This window comes from Mytilus trossulus, chromosome 11, assembly GCF_036588685.1.
Source record: "Mytilus trossulus isolate FHL-02 chromosome 11, PNRI_Mtr1.1.1.hap1, whole genome shotgun sequence".
In the NCBI taxonomy this organism is placed as follows: Eukaryota; Metazoa; Mollusca; class Bivalvia; order Mytilida; family Mytilidae; genus Mytilus; species Mytilus trossulus.
The window spans coordinates 60,372,302-60,398,052 of NC_086383.1; the positions used below are offsets into that span (position 1 = coordinate 60,372,302).

A 25,751-nucleotide genomic window follows, 5' to 3' on the forward strand; every position below is an offset into this window, starting at 1 on the left:
TTGTAGACATAAATAAATATTATATCGTTTACCATAGCTATATGAATGACTATTTATACGAATGAACGAATATCTCTACAAATTGACACAAAGTCAGACGATAAAAGGCTATCGGGAATATAAGAATGACATTTGGTTACATTCGATAAATAGCAATTCTACTTTGCTATTATGGTTTGTTTAACTTTCATTTATTCAAGAACAAACAAAACTATCAGTGACAATAGGAACGACTATCTCTTCGCATTAACGGCGATCTATGCAAATAGACGAAAAGCCATACATGTATAACAAAAAAGACAACCTTTAATATTTAAACAGCATTTTGTGAACTTCTATAAACATCAATTCTGCAGTTGCTTTAATGCTTAGTGTTAATTTTAAACTAAAACAAACATTAGAACTGATATATAAAAGTTATCAAGGTACCAGGATTATAATTTAGTACGCCATACCCGCGTTTCGTCTACATAAGACTCATCAGTGACGCTCATATTAAAATATTTATGAAGCCAAACAAGAACAAAGTTGAAGAGCATTGAGGATCCAAAATTCCTAAAAGTTGTGCCAAATACGGCTAAGGTTATATATATATATCGATTTCAGAGACGACTACACGAACGACTAGCAACACGAATGAACAGACTGCTATGCAATTAGACGCAAAGCCAGATGAAAAAAGACAACCTGAAATATTTGAATAGCATTTGATATAAACATTCATTTTGAAGTTGCTTTAAGGCTTTGAGTTACTTGTATTATAACAAGAACGAACAGTAATATTATAAATGATATATCGATTTCAGGGACAATAGGAACGACTATATATACTAATGAAAGGACTGATTTGCAAATAGACACAACATTAGAAGATACATGGCATTCTGAAATATTTGAAAAGCATTTGGCAAACTTCTATAAACATCAATTCTGCTGTTGATCAATTTTGCTATTAGGCTGAGTTTTATTTTCATTTCAAGTTATACAAAAGTAAACAATAAATTCAACAAAATGTCTACTAGTATCGACGGCCCCAAGAGTTTAGGAAATCTTTTGATTGATCTGTGATAAAAGAAACATCTTTAAACTGGCCATCAACCCTAGTCTTAATTAACGTCTATTTACTTTTTAACCCATACCATCTATCAATATGATATATTTGTTTACATTTTATACATCTGAATGATTATTTGTGACAGGTTCATTTAACTTATGCCAAAATTAAAAACAAATACGTTTATAAATGTATAAAATTATTGTTAGAGGATGTCTGTTAAACTAACAGGTTGATTGTGAAAAATGAAATACGGTAGATTTTACATATTATGTCTGTTTATTTTGTTCACGCAACGTTGTCAATTTAATGGATATTTTTGCGACTGTCATACAAGTGAAAGGTTTAGTTAGCTATACATCCAGGTTCAATCCACTTTTTTCTATATAAGAAAATGCATGTACCAAGCCAGGAATATGATCGTTCGTTTGATCTGTTGGGGCTTTTGTTTTTGCCATTTGATGAGGGACTTTCCTTTTTGAATTTTCTGAGAAACTAAGGTTGCTCTACCTGAGGAATAAATTACCTTAGCTGTATTTGACCAAAATTCTAAACGTTAAGAATTTTGGTCCTAAATGCTCTTCAATTTCGTACTTTATAGCCGTTTTACCTTTTTTAGATTCGAGCGTCACTGATGAGTCTTTTGTAGACGATACGCGCGTCTGGCGTAATTACAAAATTTAATCCTGGTATATATGATGAGTTTATTTACAACCACTGGGTCATTGAGTTTTAATTCCCCGAGGGTATCACCAGCCCAGTAGTCAGCACTTTTGTGCTGACATGAATTATCATTGATATGGATGATGATATTTATAAATTAACTATTAACAAAACTGTTTTGAATTTTTGAAATACTAAGGTTGAAAACGCAATTTACTTAATCAACAAACAAGCAATTACCACGAAAATAAATGAATACACACTAAGTTATAATTAGCTAATTAATATACAATTAGTTTGAACTTTGAAGTTAAGAATCATCATTTATCAGGTTAATTATTCATCAGGTTCAATCCACCATGTTCTACATTTGAAAAGTGGGGTGCTCATTTTCGCCATATCTTTCCATGTTTTCTACAGGTTATGTTCAGGTCTATATGTTTTTGAAGTATACTGATATTTATATATGAAGATAACTTCAAATGCAAAATATTCTTAAAATTGACAACATGTGTGTTTGAAAATAATCATCTGAAAAGTTAGATTAAACGGTGTATGCAATTGCCTGATGTTTTGTCAATGAGGGACACATATTCGCCGTTTTTTTTTAACATCTATTTAAACCCAAAAAACTGCAGCTTTAATAAATATTTGTCAAATCAATTTCATTATAGATGAATAGCAGACATTTTTCAAAGGTTTACAGAACTGAAATTAAGGGCAATCAGTCAAAGAATTACCAAGAAATGCTTCTTTGAAAACGTGTTTTTCATCCAGGAAATTGGCCGAAATCGTTGTCCGTTTTTCCGTCCTTTGCGGTAAGTGCCGCAATTTTGTTGTAGTTAAAAAAATAATCATATTTGTTATAAAAATCTAATTTACCGGCATATTTCTATCATTTTAGCCATCCTTTGAAGTTTTTACACGTCAAAATCATAAAACGGCGAAATTGTGTCCCCGACAAATATGTGCGCCCCACTTTACCAAGTCAGGAATATGACAGTTGTTGTCCATTCGTTTGATGTGATTTGTCATTTGGTTTTGCCATGTGATTGGGGACTTTCCGATTGAATTAGGTGTTAGGTATTTTTGTGATTTTTTTTTTATCAATTATCCTTCATATGCAGCATTGTAATTTTTTTATAAAGCATTTCAAACATTAAAAGACACCGGAAACATAGAAATGTTTGTATTTGATCAGTAGAAATAATTATCTCTCCATGTACAATTTTAAACGTTGTAATTAGAGAACCATTCAGTTTGATGTATAATGGAAATCATTTAATGCAAATTTCAGGTATTTTGTTATATTGCATGTTGACATGCAAATACAAAATAAGTCCTTTACATGTTTTAATCTGATAAAAGCAAATGAGGGATGTGCGCCAATATTACCTGGTAAAGCAAACAAATGACATACCTTCATGCATCAATCATGTCAAATGCACTTGCAGAATTTAATCTGCATGTCTTAAATGTCAACCAGTATTATTGATAAACATCGGCCTAATGCTCTAAACTCCCATCAATAGCATACCTTCATTAGTCAATAACTTGAAATATCTGATATCATAGGGCTTAATTCACCATTTTCTAAATAATAAAATGCCTATACAAAGTCAGTAATATGACAGTTGTTGTCAATTCGTTTGATGTATTTCATAAGTTTTACGTATTGTCGTGTTGCAAACAAATTCTTTATGGTTTGATTTACCAATGTACCTTTAATCGGCTTGGAGACAAAATGAAAACAAACAAAAAAACACGTTAATGTATACTTATTATTTTAAAACTGGAAACATTGAGATGAATCAAACATAAGTACAAGAAAAGTGATGTTGTCATTTTAACAAACTTCCGTGTAAGAATCGAGGGAAAAATCACTGCAGGGTACATGTGGTACAAAAACAAATTAAAAAAATAACTGAACTCCGAGGGAAATTCAAAACGGAAAGTCCCTAATCAAATGGCTAAATCAAATGATAAAACACATTAAAGGAATGGACAACAACAAGTTCTGTAAATTTTACATATACTGTTTTAATTGAATATAGTTTCAATTTAGCAGATTAAAATGTATTGGCAAACATGGTATTGTTAAACGACAGCTTCTTACCCCACCGCAACACATACTTATTCAGACATGTTAATTTGTGTTTATTCGCAAATATAAGTGCTTATTTTCTAATTTGTGTTTCCTTGGATGACCGTCCGGTAAATTGAAAGTAGGAATCCTTAAAGTTCGATAATTCATGTATTAGGTATTTCTGTCGATATGCGCGAATCAGTTATTTTGAATATTTGTATGTCTTTATCAATCAAAATGATCAAGAAACCACGGCAAATTCATGGCACTTTTAGATCTAATTCCGTCAAATTAGTTCACCCTGTCTTTGAAAATGCGTAATGTTTATACAAAATACAACACCTTTATTAAGTGCGCGTTTTTCATTTGAATGGAAATGCATAATAACTAGTCACGAAGAGTTTGCTGTTGTATGGCTTGATGTACAGAGAAAAATAAGAGCTGACAAACTGAAAAATGTCAATTCATCATCCCAAAAACATTCAAAAGAAAGACAATATCCCTGGAAAGATGATGAAGCTTTCTAGTAAATTGGACGAGCTTTGTATTTAGTACTATATTGACGTTGTGTTTATAGTAAAAAAAAAACAATTCCTAGTAATATAAACCTGATGTTTTTTTCATTTCATATTTATTGATATGAAAGTCTTGGTTTGAGATTAAAGATTCGCTAAAAATAGTAGGATCGAGTCGTTTTGTTTATAGGGGTTAATTCATTAAAAAAGCTCCTAGTGACTTTAATGCTAATCTATGTCTTGAATTAAATTTATACCCGATTTACCTTCAGCATTTGGAAAATATCATATATCATTTATGCCCGCGTCACACTGTCCCGATTTTAATAAACGATGGACACCCGAATGCGAGAATTGTAAGTTCGTACGAAGTTGGTCCCGATCTCGTTCAAATACCAAAAAAAGTGACCGAAGCAAGTACGACGAATAACGATGGTGCCGAAATTATATACGATAGCAAAAGATGGACATACGAAGGTTAACCGAAGTAGGGTATTTAAGCTTCATATCTCAGCCGAAGCCTACACGATGGATCACGAAGGCTACACGATGGATTACTAAGGCTACACGATGGATTACGATGATGGCGCGATGGCCATACGATGTCTTAAAGACGTCGTGTACAATTTGTAATACAAGGCAATATCACCCTTGTGGACACTCTAAAACCAATATGCTTCAAAAGATTTTAACCACATTTGGTATATTGTTCCTCCTTGTAATGATCTGACATTTTGTACGTTTAAGTCCAAAGGTCAAGGTCATGCAGATGTACTTGTTTTTTCTCCTTGAAATAGCATAATACACAGGAAATTTGTTGCTCATTTTTTTATCTGCTGGTTCTTAAGACAATATTAAAGGTATTTCCAGTTACTGAATATTTTGGTTGATTTCTAAAAAAATTGTTTATGTATCAAATATGCATATTCAATTTACCATGTTTTCTTTTCTGCATGTGTCATATACAAATATAGTGTCCATATTTGTCTCCAATATGTTACATACGAGGGGATGCCAGCCCGGCATTGCCTTGTTTGAACTGTAAAATGTGTGCACTAGTCTGAATAATCACCCATAATTATGCCCATGTTTACTGATCTATCTTAAAGGTAAGGTAATGTGTTCGTTGATCCCTTTTATTTAAAAAGAGCTCTTTCCAGGATAATATCATAATAATATAGACAAAAGGAAGGATGTGGGGAAAGCAACAAATGCGGCAAATTATGACATATAGAAAACAAAATGGTTATGAAGTAAACATTCGTGTGACAACAACTCAGACGATACATAATAAATCAGAATAATGAAGAAAAAGGTGGTTTCCCTATATACGTGTACCTGCAGAGTTGGTGTACGAGGCGCGTTTATGATTTTCATTATGTTACTTGATATGAAAAATTGACAAAAAATAATATTTTACTTTTCAAAAGTAAATCCTGAGCCTGTAATAGCTGCTCTTCTTGTTCCATTTGAATTAATAGAAAACACCGCTGTCGCCTTTCTTGTTCTCATAGAATCATATGATATGAGCTCCATGTTTTGTGAACGTCTTTTTTAACTGTCGTAATAGACTGACCAGTGCATATCACGCATGGCACTTTAAATGTATTTTAGCGCGAAAATTAACTTACATTTAGCTGGATTTATTGCCGTCGTAGTTACATCTTGTCGCCTTCGTCCTTTGTTCGATGGCAACACGACGGGATTACGAGGTCTTCACGAAGTCGTGTTGCCATCGATAGACCTTCGGGTAGCTTCGTGATTCATTCGTGTAGACACCGTAATGTCAAAACTGCCCGATGGAAACGATGGAAACACGAATGCAATACGATGTTCAAAGATGCATTCCCGGTGACATAACGATGGTGAGGATGGTGATACGAACTCAATACGAACCCTCAACATCGGACGCACCTTTGGGGATTTTTTAACATGTTAAAAAATTAAGAACCCTTCCCGAAGTTGTCCCCGAAGGCTAGAAAAAGTGGCCGATGGTTCTACGATGGTTAAAGATTGCACTACGAATAGCCCGATCTGGATACGATCAGTCCCGATTTTGAAAATTTCCATAATCGTGTTGCCATCGGCGTAAAAATCGGGACAGTGTGACGCGGGCATTATGAAAGTACAATTGTAGACCTATCTTTTGCAACAAGAAAAATATAGGATCATGCGGCATTTTTTGGCATTCACATGGCCTTGTTTACAAACACTGTAGATTCGCACTTTATTCCTTCACTGATCCATTTTGATCCATTTATCAAAAAATATTTATTACAAAAATTATCTACCAATCAAAAGAGCACATGACTTCAGTTTTTACACAGAAAGCTCTCCCCCAAATGGGCGGTCGCTGATGACGTATATTTATGTACTGAATTTACCCCTATAGTGTACACTCTTAAATGTTAGCATTTTATGTTTTTTTCAAAATTACTTGATCATGTACTCCAAACATTATATGGTTCCTTCCCGCTGCTTCTCTGAAAATCACGTAGTATTATTAGGTTACAAGCAGGACAAGGACTGGTCTGCTCGGATATGTGTCCGGGAATATCTTTTCACGACTGAGAATTGTGAGCAAGTCCATTAACAATCCTACTTTACGTTTAATGTTCATCTAAAGAGTTTTTACATTCAAAACAAAACACTTGGTATAGATTATAATATGAATGTTTAAAATTGACTTTGTTCAAATCTATCATTTTCCTATCGCATGTATATATAGTTATCAAAGGTACCAGAATTATAAAACGTCAGGAGAGCTTTGACAGGTTTGGATTTTTATTTGAAAAAACCCATCAATCATCATATCTAGATAACATCCTAAGCAATTAGAGTAATTATAATTGAAAATACATTTTATTTTTCTTGATTCGTATTGATAATCTGTAGTATAAATTGACTAATTGAAAGCGAATGCATTAACCTTTAAACAACTTTTAATTTGTTTAATGCCATAAAAGACATTCATTCAATCACGTAAAATGAATGCCAGCAAACATATTTAAATGGCAAAGAACTGGAAAAACTAAGCAAAGCAATAATGACAAGATGATAACATACCATAAATAATCTTTCCACCATTATCGTTAGCGTCATGTGCTACTAGAATGTACCACTATAGATCGCCAGGTTTTTATTTATTTGACTTCGTCCTTTTTTAAATATTTGGACTGCTGTCTTATTCGGATGAAATTTCATGCTGCTCTAATACTAAATGTCTCCCTTATCAGCGAAATAGGTTGCCTATGCACAGAAGTGAAATGATTACAACTTAAATAGGCGAAATATTTTTTAAACCGAATTTATAAATAACATAACAAAGAAACAAAAGAAAGGTTTCTTGCAGGGTTCTAAAATATCAGTATTTTTAAGAACTTGCATTTCATATTTACCAGTGAATTTTAGACTTTGAGATTACCTCCACTATAGAAGGTCTGCTTCATATCTTCAATTTATCTCGATATTTGCGATAAAGTACTTTTCCCTTCATTTGAAATATGACATAAGATGGTACCAGCTTGTATTATTTGTCATAAACCGTACATCTGGTGAGTTAATATATATTCTACCAGCATGACACGTTTTATAAATGCAGTTTAATTATTAACAAATGTCATTCGAAACGTTTCATTCCTGACACACAAATCGCAACTTCCGCTTGTCAACACACATTGCGTGTTTTTTTACTAGGCAGTTGACACAATAAAACAGACAAAATACCTAACACAACTGAATGCTTTATTTATCTACTTGCAGTGAAATGAGATTATTTGCTCCGTGCTGATGACATGCATGTCATTTTTAGATGTCATACATGTTTTTCTCTGCAAGTTGATGGTGTCAACTGTATAGTTAATAAACAGTCAATGCGGTTGACAAGTGCATGTTGCGATTTGCTGTGCATGCACTAATCTTGTGTCATGAATGGATTTTTGTATTTTGTGATCATGGTAAATTAAATATGCGTGCTGATTTGGATGCTGTTTAAATGATATAAGAATTACTAATATATTGATAGAAAATCAAAAAGATTTTTACATTACTTACTGGATTACTCCTAAGATAGACAGACTATGCAATCTGTAATCTGTATAGCTATCGATGTAATACGATAAACCGCTGGCGTAGCTTTTGTATAGACAACATAATAAATATCCGATGGAATGAAATAAACTTTCTTAGAAATGTCTTCTACTGGATTTTCTTTTTAACATCTGATATGTGATATCAAGGATCCTTAGAGTCGGTAATATTTTGATTAATTAGTTGTAATAGAAGCATCTGTAACCTTGCAACAAATTATGGAACGCGTCTTTGTGTCTATTTACTGCCCAACTGATATCGTCATGTAGAAACTTGATCCTATCTCCGTATATATTTTTAAGATATAATGAACATTTTTATCAATTTTACACACTATATATATACACCATGTCAGATATTTTTTTTACCAAGCAATACAACAAGTTATCTGAACACTGATGATATTTTCTAATTAATGAAGTAGGGTGATATGTTGGTTTCAGATATTTTCAAGGTAGATTAAATGCTTGTCTTCTGCACAGTAAAAGTCATTGTTCAATACTTATGACCAGTGCCGTCATTTTAATCTATAGCACAACAGTTCAACACGCATAATTTCGTAATAATATTGGTTATTTTTTTTAAAGAAGTTGCTTCAATGAGGTTCGAATCTGCTATTTTGTAACATATTTGGAAATGTATTTAAAGTTTCGTTCATTATTGTAGAAATTGTATAAATAAATACAGCAAAATTTGCCCTGAGCAAGATCTAGCTATGATATTGAGGCCAATTTGGTCCAAGAACCCATTAAAAGTCGGTGCTGACATTAGATTTGAAGGGTGAAAACATCACGGTTACCAATATAAACCTACAACACATGTTCAACTTATTTGAAAATTGTCGTTCATCAATTCAGAAGCTATGAAAAAAATGTATCCCACCAACAACGAACTAAATCTTAGATGGCTTAAGCTTTAATAATGTTTTTGAGGTCATTCTTAGCATAAAGCTAAGGTTATCAAATCTCTCTGTTTCCATAGATCATAAAGTTTTAAAATATTCGTTTTTGAGTGTTCTCCATGAATGATAATTTAAAAAGGCTCTACGGACGCATGGCATGATGTTTTCTATTATTTATGTATTAAAAGCCTGGCGATTGGATTTTGCTACTGTATGAATTAAAGTACACCAAGTTCACGGTGATCTATAAGTATTATGTTGTAAACAAACTTTAAAAAATGTTGAATCTTTGTTTTAAACAGATTAAACTATTTTTCATGGTTTTAATGAATTGAAATATTTCTAAGTATAACTTCAACTATTTATAATATAACCACTCCCATTAAATCTACATTGAGATAATGAAAAACAACGAATACAAAAGAAAAATCGTGATGTCTGTTTCCGGTTTACCGTCAAAGACATTATTCCTTGCTTTACAAAATAGTAAATTAGGAAGAAGATATGTATTGAGACACTAATTTATTGAACACTAGTGATAACAACTGAATCAATTAATCAATTAATTGGAAAAAAAAACTAAACTAAATCAAATGACAAGCTAGTATGAATAATAGGGAAAACACAAATGAGACAGTAAAGTTATTACTTATCAAAGGATTTCCAAGTGTGATACAATTTACAGATAAAAAAACCAACCTTATAAATCAACTCGTCACAGATACCTTGCTTATCTTGAATGTCATACATCGTTTTATTTAACATGATCATATTGAGTATAAAGTGGAAGATCATTGACACCGAAAAAGAGAATGGTTTTGCCAAATACAATAAATATTCCCGAATTAGAAAATGCCAAATAATTCGAAAAAATCAAGTTTGAAAAATGTAAGGATAGTACGTTTCAATGCAACACCAAGTACTAGACTGTACAAATACATGCAATATGTCAGGAATATTCGAAATGTTACAATGTACATACACAGATAATATTAAATGCCAACTGCTTCTTAAAAAAACTGAAGAAAGTTCTTTGTAGAACTGATGATAAGAACTCCTAAGCCCATTATTTATTCTCTAATCTCATTTCATTTTGATAGTTACAGATAATACGATCTGGTATGCATTCTTATGAGAAGCAAGTAAATAGTAGTTCTGAAACCAGGAGATATAAACAATTTAAAACTTTAATTTTTAACACGTTTAATTGTAAATATCTTTATTTTCATTTTTTTCTCACCAACGATGTATCGTATTTTTGCCTCTAATTCAGTTTTATAGAAGGTAGGTTGTTAACGACAACGAAAACTAAGACTACGCAAAACGAACTCAATCAACACATTCTTGGTGTTAGAAACTAGTAGTTACTAATGTCATGTTTTATGTACATGTGTATCCATTTGATGTCAGCTCTGCTTTGGTTTTGCTAATCCGGATTTTGTTAACCGCTGTGTAATATCTGTATCGAAGAATACTTAAAATATATTCCACTTTAATATTCACAACTCCGTCCTATTTTCCTCGTTGATGACATCACAGACCATGACCTGTACCCTGATCAGCACTTACAACGTGGCACATTTAATAATGAATGGATGATACACAAATATGAGTTCACGTACTTCCAATATAGTTTGTATAGACGCTTGAATCAAACTAATGTTTGCACTTATTGACTTTCCTAAGAATTGAAAATAACCCTTTTTTTTTAAATTGAATTACATCATAGTTAGAAATAAATCAATAGCTTGAATAAGATTATCCCGATTACATTCTAATGTACTTAATGGTTTAAATTTAAATGACATTGATTTCGAAGTATTATTCGAAAACAGCTGAATTAACAAATCTGACAGCCAACCAAGGAATTAATTTGATTTATGTTTAATAAAAATGATACTGTAAACCAACTTATTTTCGCGGATACTTTATTTCGCGTTTCACCCTTTCTTGACCAATTCGCGGCTATTAAATTTCGCGATTTTCTGATTTACTTGATGAAGTTTAATAAGGAAAGAACCAAGATGTACATATTCGCGACGATTTATATTCGCGTTATTTTTCTACTCGCGAAAGTCGCGAAAATAAATCGCTCGCGAAAATAAGTTGGTTTACAGTAGTCTGGATCATACAAGTCTATTAAATTATTTACCGATTGTAAATACCGGAAATTACCGAATCATTAAGCAGAACCAAGGAAAAAGAATATGTCAACATCAAATATCCTGAACAAAAGAAGAACAACGAATTGATAATCCTTGAGGTTTATACTGTGATAAAAACATTTGTTTAATTTATAAAGGAGTCAGGATTTGTAAGCTACAGGTGCAATTAGAGCACCACTTATGCTATATTAAAACATCACCCAGAGAACATCACCCCTATATTTTTTCAGCCCTCAAAAAATCTCAAATAAGTGTATAACACAGATCCAAATATGCTCCGATGAGTTGGATAACCTTTCTATTCACTTTAATATTTGAACATGTAACGTTTGATAAGTACAAAATATAGAAAATCTGCTATTATATATAGTAAAGTAATTTGAACTGATTTTTTTCCTTCTAAATTCTAAAGTGCCTTACTGCAGTGACGTCATTTAGAACTGTTTTACAGTCCTGATTGATCTAGTCTGTTCTGCTGACAGTTCTACTGTTATAACTGATTTGGATAGTTCTACCTAGAACACTTTTAGACAGTTCTACCTAGAACACTTTTAGACAGTTCTACCCTAGAACTGATCCTTACAGTTCTACCTAGAACTGATCCTAACAGTTCTACCTATAACTGATTTAGTCAGTTCTACATAGAACTGATTCTGACAGTTCTACTTAGAACAGTTCTAGGGTAGAACTGTTCTAGGACAGGTTAGAACAGTTCTATGACAGATTATTCTGACAGTTCTAATGAGAGATAAGAAGTGATCTCCACTGTATATGCTTCATCGTTTGTTCGTGTATATGATACATACGTTTTATTTGTTATGTCTTTTTTTTACGTGTATATAATAAATACTTTACATTTGTATATGCCTCTTCCTATTTTACTTGTTTACGTTTTATTTGTGTATGCATTTTTGTTTTACGTATATACGTTTTATTTGTATATGCCTCTTTGTTTTTACGTGTACATGTATATAATACATACGTTTTACTTCCTGCTACTGCTACATTGTAGGTTTTATTTTGTATTATGTGTATACCTTTTATTTGTATATGCTTCATCGTTTGTTTCGTGTAAATGATACATACATTTTATTTATATATGCCTCTTCTTATTGACCTTGTATACGTTTTATTGGAATATAACTCTTCTTTTTATATACATGTAAAAACTATATGGTTTGTTTGTATATAACTTTTTTTTTTACACGTACACGTTTTATTTGTATATGCATATTCTTGCTTATATAGCTTCATACTATGTGTTTTATGTGTCTTGATATGTGTTTGTTTTATTTCTGGAATATGTTTTCAATTTGTTTGCTATATTCAGATTGATGTATGTTATCTAACTAATTAAATAAGTACTAAGTTCTAACAATCAATTCTAAATTCAATCACTGACGATGATAATTATTTTAATGATGTTGTTCAAAAACCATGGTGACTAACGTTTTCAATCTTAAATTATAATAACTTCCGGTCTTGTAATCAACCGGATGTATTGTCAAGACGTCCATTAAACCCGGATGTGAAAAATCATTTTAAAATGTTTTAAAACGTGAAGCTTAAAATGGCCGCCGTGATAAGATGCAGTTATTCGCATTAAATTGAACTTTCCATTAAAGGAACTCGGCTATTCGTTGTATGAATTATCTGCAAGTCTCGCAAGAGCAACTATGCAAATGGTTTAAGATGAAAGATAGAATATTGTCAATTTATTTTTATCATCTAAAACTGACCAATTATATTATGAATACAAGATATGGATGTAATTTAAACTTTAATTTAAATACGTGTTTGCTCTTTATCTAAAGCAATACACAATAAATTAGGCGGTTAGTTTTCTCGTTTGAATTGTTTTACATTTGTCCTTTCGGGGCCTTTAATAGCAGATTATACGGTATTGGGTTTCCACATTGTTGAAAGCTGTATGGTGACCTATTATAGTTGTTAATTTCTGTGTCATTTAGTCTTTTGTTGAGAGTTGTCTCATTGACAATCATACCACATCTTTTTGTATATTGGTTATAAAGATGTATTGGCTAACTGAATAAGATGGTCGTTGTCAAAAACAGATTTATTTTTCAATTCTTCTCCATTTTGTACATTGTACTTTTAATTTTTAGTAAAGTTGAATATCAAAGGTATATGTTTCCCTATCATGTAAAACACGACCAACATACACATAATTGATGAATAAACGAGTGGCATTAAAAAAACAACTCACCAACAGTATAATAAATTTGAGAATGACACCGACTCAACTAGCGAAAAGAAAACAGCCAAAGGCCAGAATGGGTCTTCAACACTGCGATAAATATCCCACACCCTTAGGCGTGCTTTAGCTGGCCCCTTAAAACATGTGCTCTTGTTCAGTGAGAGTGGACGTCATACTAAACTCCAAATCATTCTAGACTAAACAAAGGTCTGAGGCTCCTGACTTGGGATAGGCGCAAACATTGGGCGGGGTTAAAAATATTTAGTGAGATCTCAACCCTTCCCATATACATCTAGCTAATATAGAAAAAACAAACACAAAGCAATACGCACAATAAAACTCAGTTGAAAAGAAGTCCGAGTCCGATGTCAGAATAGGTAAAAAAAAACCAAGCCAATGTAGAAAAACGAACACATAAACACGATAAACGTGTCTTCTGATGGTGATCTACTATTTTTTCAAAGATGACATTTTTAGAAAGCAATTAAAGCCTATGTATGTTAACATTTTCTTGCAAGTAACAGTTAAAAATAAAACTTAGAATGAACCTTTTTCCTTATGATACTATAAGAAAAAATCGGGGAAAATCTGGAATTAACTTCATCTTCTCTGTGACAATCTGTAAACTGATCGTGTATTATTTGACCTTTTATCAATTAGCTTTTGGCGAGAGTATCAAATTTATTTCAGTCTGAATAATTAAAAATGTTTAATTGCTTTAAGGGAATATATGAAGTCGATATAATGGTGTGACTAAAAGTTAAATAAACCCGTAACAAAAAAACAACAACAATGGAACAAAAATAAGTTCGAAAAATTAATAAAAAATTGCATCTATTTTGCATGTGTGATGTTTGATAAGGGGATATTTATCCAGTGACATTTAATTAGAAAAAAAAAATCGACAATTTATCATTTCGTTAAACTTTAAGCTTCTTTATACTTATAAATATATATTATTACTTGTTTTATATCGATCCGATGTACAGTGCTGGTGTGCTTATATAGTACATTCATGGTAAAGGCTGATCATGAATGACGGGTTTATGGATTTTGGTCATCCTGTTAACTTTTCCTGTCGGCATTTAAAGCTCTTTATACAGTAAAACCTCCGATTTGCTGCGCAGGTTGCATAAACACGCGGACACATCCAATATCGTTGAAGCTCTGTGTAGGATGAGTGCTGTGGTGTTATTATTTTTTAGAAAGTTACAACTCAGGAGGAGTTAATACATGAAGGTGGCTGAACCGACGTGTTGCTTTAATTACTTATTTGTCCTGAATATGTATGAAATATTAACGATAAACAGCAACTATTGAATACTCTTACTCTCTATCCTCTTTATTATTGATTTTTTATGATTAATTTTAGCAGATAATGCATATGACTGGACACATTTAAAATATAAAGAAGTGAGAATGAGTTCAAATAATATATATTGTCTACAAGACTAAGTAATTCATTTCTATTTATTTTGCAAAGCATTATTTATCAAGTATTTCGCACAACGTTTAGGACAACATCTTTTAAACATGCAACATGTATTCAATATAACAAAGACTTCAACACTTGTTCAACCCTTTATGTGTTCTACAGTATCAACGCACAAATAGATAAATACTATTGTTTTTAAAAATGTAAATACAAATTAAAAGCCTTAATGATAAAAAAAAAAAAATGCCTAAAACACAGTTGAAATTTGAAATATTCTTTATATTTTTTGGTCCATTGTAGTCTTTCCCTTTTTTAAATTTTAGCACCATTTTATTCTCTAAACGCCATCCAAATTCTGGTATTTTGGTATTAGCGCATACTATGGTTCCCACATTCTCATTTAATCGGCGCAAAATATGTAATCTAACTGTACTAAATGCAATATGGTTTTATTTTGCTTACATACATGTATGTATATTTTTATAACGTCCTATATTCTAACACCGATTCAACCCGACGAAATCGAAAATTGATAGTAAGATCCTTTTACCGATACTTAAACGACGCCATATGGTATAAAAATAAGGTGACAAGTTGCATGTAGATTGTCATCGAGACAACTATCCATCAGAGACTAAATCGGGTATTAGAAATTTGATGTTATACGTTACCGTACAGCCTTACATTACACATTTCTTAGTTATATCATTTGATTATTATAATGTAATTTCTTTTACTGAATTCTATAAAACAAAAATCGATTATGTAAAACGACATCGTTTAAATAATTCACATACATTTCAATTGTTTATTAATATATGTGTACATGCACATATACATGAATGCGTTTTAGTTGATACAAACCGAACTTAAGCAGGATACTAGGAGACAGTATTAGTTTACTACATTTACAATATCGCAAAAGTTTACTTATACTTATCTATTTGTATAAGAGAATAGTGGTTGCAGGAGTAAGTTAAATATATCAAATATTTGTTGATTAATTAATCCATGTGCATAAATAAGGTACAAGTTTATCGAACAATGAACGTTGTGCGTTGGATGAAAGCTACAAAAACCCTACCATCACAAAAATAATAAAATTGCTAGATTTCTGTCAAGTGCAATGTATACTACATTTAACTTTTAAAAATAGATTTGTGAGTATTAAATTATCCGTAATTTAATACAGTCACTTAGGCATTGTAAATCCAACTACAATCTAACATGGACAATGCATCGGTATAAAGCAGGTACTTTTGCCATAACTCTTGCTATCAAAAACTTCAAATTATTGCATATTGACAATATCGGCTAGCTCCATATATTTTAGAACAATATCATAAACTTATAGCAACTAGAACTCATTTTAACGATAATACGACAAAATAAACTAGTTCTATATACTACAAAAATATCACAAACTAATAGCAGATATAATGTAGAAGAAAAAACAACCATAATCTGCAATCAATAAGTGAACATGATATAAACTTGTTAAAAATACACTTACATTAATTGAATTTCTTCGTATTTCTTTTATCCAGGTAATACTACATTAAAGACGATTTAGTCACCGATCAATCCCACTATGTATTTCTCATCTAACACCTTAATGATTACTGTTTCCAGAAACAAATCCATAAAACTTAAAATAAAATATCCCAATTAGTGATCCATGACCGGAAAACATTTTTTTAATCACGTGATTGCATACTTTTAATTGTTCAATAAAATCATTTTCATGTCAGTAGCAGGATGCATACCGTCACTGTATGAAGTATGTCTATTTTCCAGGTGTATTGCCTTAGTTAGGTTAATTTTGTTACTTCTGCTGGGATGAATTAATGTTTAGTAAGAGTCATAAAGAAATATATTGATAAAATGTTGTATAGATCTATGTATTTGAAAATTGCTTCATTAATTTAATTTCAACTTCCGAATCAACTTTCGTTGAAAGCCTTATTTATTAGATCACATGATTTTTATATAAGTAGGTAAAGCATTGGCATATAGGAATACAAGAAAATAAAAGGCTTCGATTAAGAAAATAAGCGACGAAAAAACAACAAACAATCTTCAACAATAATTGATAGGTTGATACAAATGGTCTCTTAAGAAGGTTTGACAGTATAATTTCATTAAAAGTCATATAGCTGTGCATACAGAAATCGTTTGGATTTAATATGCAGAATTTTTTCGAGATCATGTGAATTTCATATTTTAATTATATGACAATACGGTCTGGTTATTTTATAATAGCCTTCGACTGTAAATATATTTCACGCTCACAGTACAGCTTCCAACAGAATGACCAATAACTTGATATAAAAATAAAAAAAAAGGTTTCTTAGTTTGATATAGCAAGTCTAGATATTTCGATATGTGCAGCAATAAAATGGTTCGATTAAATACGACAAATAAACCAAAATGATTCTGCCGTATGGCTTAAGTCCGGACCTTTGTCCTTGGTGGATATATCGGTCTTATTGACTATCATATTACTGTAACATTCCTTGTGTCATCTTAATTTATTTTAAGTACTATAGAAAGATTTGTAAGGAAGCCATACACGCATTTAGTTTATATCATAAGTGATTATCCATTTGGTATCATATGTCTTCCTGTTGTTTCTCTAAAACAAACAATGGAACAATCTTCATTTTTCCTAAATTTATTATTCATTGAACACTTATTTACTTAAATCAATCACATGGTGTTTAATATTTATAACTGTTATTTTCTGAAGTTTTGCTTTAAAAGTGGATCGAAAGTTACCAGAGTGACATTCGAACTCATAGATTTTTAGAAAATGAACACACAACGCCATGGCTAAAAAAACATAACAAACCAAGCAGACAGATAATAGTACTCAGGACACAACATAGGAAAACTAAAACCTAAGCAACGCAAACCCCACCAAAAACTGACGGTAATATATGGTGCTCCAGAAGACTTTTGTGTGATAATGTTCCATATCGGGTGGAATTAGTTTTTCTGACTCGAGTAGAACGAGAGTGTATGTCGTCATGAGCTTTTGAAATTGATGTTTCATTGACAAACATGGATTAACAGATTATAAATGGTCTTTTAATCTCGAGGATGTTCTCAGCTTCATCGCATTTCAGGTCTCTGTCGCCCTTCGATAAGATTGTTGTCGAAAAAACCCATCGATACTGTTATATAATCATGTATTACTAAATAGCTATCATTCTAAATTTCAACATTTTCCCTCTTTTCCTAAATAACGTCTATCTTTTTTTTAAAAGAAAATCTTCAAAAGCATAAAACACCATACTGTAGTTAACACAATAAAAGCCTACCTGATACAATATTTATTTTTTGCATTTACACCAATGTTAGGGATTTCGTCCCTGAAACACGCACACTTACAATTGATAGAACCCCAACTTCTTCCGGTATATATCAAATCATTAATGGTCCTTTTGAACGTGCTTTTAAATTAAGCAAATTAATGTGTCTATCTAGGTATAACAGAAGACATTTCTGATCATCATTCTATTTATAAATACAATTAAAGTTTTATTGTCGCTTTGCATTGATCATCGTACAAACCTATTAATAGACACTTTTGCGATGAAATATTTGAAAATATTGACAATTTATTTCCTATATGTTTATAATTGATAAACTGTGCATGATAAAGAGGGCGTTTGTTCAGGGCTATTGGATGGGCCTTAAACTATAGAAGACTTCGCAATCTGTAAAGCATGTCATGATACATAGACACTTGTATTCGATGACACATTTGTTGGTATTGACGATGAATTTTTAATTGTTTGAAATGTATGTTGTTAGGAGTGTTTATAGCCATGTTTTTGGTTATTAGGAAAGCATCATTTTATTTAATCCTTCCAATATGTACTCCCTTCTGCGATGACCCATATGAAAATATTGACGATTTATTTCCTATATTTATAATTGATATACCGTTATATTTATAATGGATATATTGTACGTGATTAAGAGAACGCTTGCTCAGGACTATTGTTTGGTCCTTAAAACTGTAGAAGACTTCTCAAGCTTTAATTCCTGTCATGATATATAGGATCTCGTATTCGATGACACATTTGAAGAGGTTTTAGAGCCAATTTAAATTAATTAAAATTTCATTTATTTTCAATCCATCCATTGTTTTATAGACACTCTTCAGCGATGACCCATTTGAAAAAATATTGACAATTTATTTCTTATGTTTATAATTGATATACGTTGCTAAGATGATGTTTGTTTAGGGCTTTTGTTTGTTCCATAAATTTTATATCCTTTCATGATATATAGACTTTTTTGCGAAGACATATATGTTGAGGATTCATTTCCAATAAATTTATAAAAGATATCAGATGAAAAGAGGGTTCAGATTCATTGTTAAGTAATTATAAACCCAGCAACTTTTCTATTCATTCATGATTTTACAGACACTTTTCTGTCATGATTGGACAATATTGACGAATTATTGATATACGTTTGTTCAGAGCTTTGTAGTGTCTGTAAAACTGCAGAAGACTATAGTGACACATACTGTCCTTTGTGGATATCTGTCTTATTGGCAATCATAGCACATTCCTTTAATTTAAATATAAGATAGTAATTGTCAGAACCAATCCAGATAACAACAATACCGTCATGCGTCGTTCAAGGAAACACAGGATTTTTCAGTTGTGGTGTATGGCTGATAATCATATGTCCATACGCTTAAATAATTAAAAAGAAATTCGTCCGAGAGTATGTATTGCATATCAAAAACGTGTCAATCAACAGTAGTGTGTTTATACAAAAATAGGAAGATGTGGTATTATTGACAGTGAGATAACTCTCCACCAGAGACCAAATGACGTAAAAGTATACACATAATGGCCACCGTACGTACGTTGTTTTGTTTTCTTTTTGTCAATATTATCAATAAATCTCTTTGTCGTTTCCGCTTTTCATTTGACATCCTTGATTAAGTGAACTGGGAAAAGATGCATTCAGCTAATGATGAACAACGAAATCCAATTGATGCTTGTCATAACCAAAGATCCACGTCTAATTCACGTCATTTCTTGAGTGAATATTGTCAATGCAGTTCAACCTTTCATTAGTTTTAAAATACGAAACCTCAGTGAGTAAAGCTTTTTTCATCTGACAGATACGATATTACACATTACGTCTTGTGGGCTTTATCTGAACGAATAGTTCAAACCAGTTGATCTCAAAATTGATAGTCTTGAATATGAAAAGGACACAACATCCCTTGAAATAGAAAGAAACTGATTTTCATTTACTGTTCTGTGCTTAAATGTATATTAACTCATCTACAAAAGACTCATCAGTGACGCTCGAATAAAAAAAAATGTTAAAAAGGCCAAACAAAGTACGAAGTTGAAGAGCATAGAGGACCAAAAATTCCTAAAAGTATGCCATTAAGCTTTTTATAGGCAGCTTGTAGTAAATACGATATTGATTTTCTATTTCACTCCAACAAATTTTCCTACGTTATCTTTGAAATCGTCATTTAACCTCGAAGGTGTTCTCAGCTTCTTCTCATCTCAGGTCTCTTTCGCCCTTCGATAATATTGTTGTCGAAAAAAACTATCAACACTGTAATATAATCATGTAAATAGCTATTATTCTAAATTTCAAACATTTTCCCTCTTTTCCTAACTAACGGCTAGCTTTTTTAAAAGAAAATCTAAACATTGTGATGTATGCCCTTATTTTTTTCAGTTATGGGTTGTTTGCCTGAGAGAGATTTTTATGTCCCACCTACGATAGTAGAGGGAAATTATGTTTTCTAGTCTGTGCGTCCGTTCGTTCGTTCGTTTGTCTGTGCATCCGTCCGTCTGTGCGTTCGTCTGTCCCGCTTCAGGTTAAAGTTTTTGGTCAAGGTAGTTTTTGATGAAGTTGAAGTCCAATCGACTTGAAACTTAGTACACATGTTCCTTATGAATGTATGATATGATCTTTCAATTGCTTATGTCAAATTAGAGTTTTTATCCCATTTCACGGTCCACTGAACATAGAAAATGATAGTGCGAGTGGCATGGGACATCCATGTACTGGGGACACATTCTTGTTTTTTACATGTTTATGAAATTTGTTCTTACTGGTTAATTAAAATGGTTGACTTTAACAAATTGTGACTTGGATTTGAGAGTTGTCTCATTGACACTCACCCAACATCTTCTTATATCTATATGCAATGTACATACATGTAAAATGTGTAAGAAATAAAACAGAACGACATTCAATGGGATTTTAAATTAGATTTATTTAGCAAATGCATGATAATTTTCCATTAATCTTCATCAAAATCAAAAGTGTATGATGTCTTATTTCAAGGCTTTTAGAGAAACTAAAATAAACATGATTTGTTTGTGTGCGTCAAATATGATTGATCAATAGATAAAACGTTAGGATAAGTTTGCATTATATTTATGCTAACAAAGAAGAAAATATGGCAATTGAAAGCAATAAATCGATGAAGAACTGGCAATATCATGGCAAAATAAAAATAGACGAAAAGAAAACCAACAATCCACTAAACACTACATACTACAGATTGAGTAACACGAACCTATCAAAACTCAAGGATGTACTTAAGTAGTCAGGAAGAGTGAGCAGTTCCTTCCCACCCTAGTCGTGTTGCACAGAACTATTGACAGCTAGGTTTTGTCACAACTCAGAAGACTACACGACATATCATTGGCATATTCATTGATACTCTGCAACGGTTAACACTATTTAATGGTATTCGTAAACTTCGATTTTTTACTTGAAACCCGTTTTTGTAGACAGTAATCCTAAAAAAAAAATTCTAGGGAAACGGTCAATGTAAGCCCTGAAGTATAGTATAAACTGGACAGGTATATACATCAAACACATGTGCTGTTGCAGCAGAACGTGTGATTTTTTAAAACATTATTTTGGTATTGAAATTTTTTGCAAAAAGTAAAACAACAAAAATATCGAACTCCAACGAGCATTCAAACACGGAAATATCTTAAAATGGCAATATCAAAAGCTCTAACACATCAAACAAATGAAAAACAACAAAATCATATTTTTGACTTGGAACAGTAATTTCCTTGTGCAGAAAATGTTGAAATATTGATAAAAAAAATTATAATTACTTTATAATGAAGAATTATAGATTTATTATCGCTGCACGAAAATTAAACGTTGTTTTTTGTGCATTTAATGGATTCAATTTTTTTTAAACGTGTTTAAATGATGTTTAAATTACTACTTTTCATTATTTTGACAAACATGTACGGCTAATGATGTAAAACGACCAATTACTGCTGTTTCTGATGCGTATTAATTTTTCATAATGTATTTTTATTTATTACCAAAATTCAGATGGTACCATCAGTTCAGTAATGATAAATTCTGTACTGAAATAATTCAGTTTTATAGTTTAGAATTATAAAGAAACTAAGTTTTTTTATATATATATTAGCAAAAGTGACCTTAGATGCCTTTGGTTAGAGTATTTGTGTCCTCTTTTGTTATAAAGCACTTATATTGTTCCACCTCCTTGACACACTTGGCTTTCACATATTTGACGTTGAGCGTTCCTTAAAAAAAAAAACCCAGAAAAGTGCTTCGGACGCATACAATCTATAAAGTGGTGTTTTCATTTTGTATTGAGAGTATATTATTGCGAATAAAGCAGTATCTCATTAAATCGTTTGGAAAAAACAAATATATAGGTTTTATAGATTATCTCTCTTTAAATTGAAAAAAAAATACGTTTATGACATAAAATCAATCACTTGACAATTGTTTAAATATGTTTTTGAAATTGATTAGCTATAACACTTAAAAACAAACAAATAATTATCAGAAAAATATATCTGTCGTATGTATACTATAAAAATTATTTAATAATTCATATTTGTTCAGAGCGGCATAAAAGCAACAAATACAACCATTGTTTTGCAGCAATCTTTTGGATAACAGATATACACATCATAACGTTTCTATAATTATACAAAACGAACCATTGTAGAAGCGACATTTTATAGAATAAAACAAAAAAAAATATTATATCGTTACCATGGTCATTTCTATAAATTTTCTGTTTACAAAACTTTGAATTTTTCGAAATACTAAGGATTTTCTTACCCCAGGAGTAGATTACCTTAGCCGTATTTGGCACAACTTTTTGGAATTTTGGATCCTCAATGCTCTTCAACTTTGTATTTATTTGTCATTTTAACTATTTTGATCTAAGCGTCACTGATGAGTCTTATGTAGACGAAACGCGCGTCTGGCGTATAAAATTATAATTCTGGTACTTTTGATAACAATTTACCATAGCTATATGAATGACTATTTATACGAATGAACGAATATCTAAACAAATTGACACAATGTCAGACGATAAAAGGCTATCGGGAATATAAGAATGGCATTTGGTTACATTCGATAAATATCTGTTCTGTTTTGCTATTATGGTTTGTTTAACTTTCATTTATTCCAAACATACAAAACTATCAGTGACAATAGGAGCGACTATCTACACGCATAAATCTGTGCAAATAGATGAAAAGCCATATAAAAAACGACAACCTGAAATATTTTTAAAGCATTTGATAAACTTCTATAGTCATCAATTCTGCAGTTGTTATAAGGCATAGTGTTACTTGTATTTAAACAAGAACAAATATTGGAACTGATATTTTATATAATATTGATTGAAATGGCAATAAGAACGACCATCTAAACGATTGAACGGATTTCTGTGTAAATAGACGCAAAGCCAGATGAAAAAGACAACCTGAAATATTTGAACAGCATTTAATACAATCATCAATTTTGAAGTTACAATAAGGCTTAGTGTTACATGTATTGAAACAAGAGCAAACAATATTATTAGAACTGATATACAGATATATTACATCGATTTTAGGGACAATAGAAGAGACTTTCTATACTAATGAAAAGACTGCTCTGCTCAAATAGACACAACATAAGAAGTTACAAGGCAATCTGAATTATTTGAACAGCATTAAGTAGACCTCTATAAACATCAATTTAGCTGTTGCTCTTAGACTGAGAATTACTTGCATCTATTCAAAATCTAAAAAAGAATTCAACATTATATCTATGATATCGACAACCCATAGAGTCAGGAGATATTTTATTGATCGGTGATAAAGGAAACATCTTTAAACTGGCTATCAACCCCAGTCTTAATAAAAAGTCTATTTACTTTTCAACCTATACTATCTATCAATATGATATATTTGTTTACATTTTATACATCTGGCTGATTCTTTGTGACAGGTTAATTTAACTCATGCTTAAATTAAAAACAAATATGTTTATACATGTATAAAATGTTTTGTCAGAGGATGCCTGTTAAACAAACCCACGAAATCAAATATCAACCAAAATGATTTTTTTTTCAATCAACAAACAAACATTTAACAAAAAAAATAAAGGAATCCACACATAATAATCTAATTAATTAACAATTAGTTTAAATGTTGCAATTTAGAGTTATTATTTATCCTTGATTCTTTGTATGTAATATTGCAATTTAAAAAAAAAAAAGTATTTCAAACATTAAAAGACAGCGGAAACATAGAAATTGTCGCATTCAATCAATAGAAATAAAAATCTCTACATGATCAATTTTAAACATTGTAATTAGTGAATTGTTCAATTTGATGTATGCTGGAATCATTTTAATGCAAGTTTCAGTTATTTCTTCAAAGTACAGGTTGACATGCAAATACAAAATAAGCCCATTAGTTGTTTAAATCTGATAAAAGCAAATGAGGAACATGCGCCAATATTACAAGATGAAACAAACAACTGTCATACCTTAATGCATCAAACATGTCAAATGCACTTGTAAAAATTTATCTGCATGTCTTACATGTCAACTAACATTATCAATAAACATCGGACTTATGCTCAACACTCCCATCAAACTTATAGTATTAATGAATGGGTGTTTTTATAATGGCCCTGTTATATGTTCAAGGTCTGTAATAATGGTCGAGGAAGTTGGTAATGGCCCTAGGCAACCATTTTCTTAATACATTTATTAACCAACTGAACAAAAGTGTATGTGCTGCGGCAAACTTGATGGACTCTTTGAAAGATAGTGTTGTTTGAAAAAAAATATTTGTACTTCACCATGATGAAGCTTAAAATATACCAAATATCAAAAATATTAAGTTGAAAGAAGTTATTTGTTAAAAAACAGGATTAACAGTGATCCCTTTATGTGGTTCTTTAATGTTGGTTGCTGGTTACTAGATTACATAAAATACAAAAAGGTATTATACTCTTTACAACTTAATTTTATTAAAAACACTAACCGGGCTTAATACAGACAAACTTGGCATCAATCAAGGGCCATTACAGAAAAAACAGGGCCATTACAGAAAAACAGGGCCATTACAGAAAAACAGGGCCATTACAGAAAAACAGGGCCATTACAGAAAAACAGGGCCATTACAGAAAAAAACAGGGCCATTTCAGAAAATATATAATTTTTAATAAACAGTCATTTTTGGCAATAATGTACTTAGTTGGTTCATAACATATGTTATTCGTCAATTATTTGAAATAACTGGTATTCTAGGGTTTAATCCACCATT

The 25,751-nt window shown here is 31.4% G+C and overlaps 1 protein-coding gene across 1 annotated transcript in view; it reads right to left on the reverse strand.

Moving 5' to 3' along the window:
• LOC134690517 (uncharacterized) overlaps positions 1–16,753 on the reverse strand; it is a 63,128-nt gene extending 46,375 nt beyond the window's left edge. Inside the window, exon 1 of the mRNA XM_063550485.1 lies at positions 16,640–16,753. The gene's annotated coding sequence lies outside the window, so the exon portion shown is untranslated. The remainder of the gene's footprint in view (positions 1–16,639) is intronic.
• Between the last annotated feature and the right edge of the window lie 8,998 nt (positions 16,754–25,751).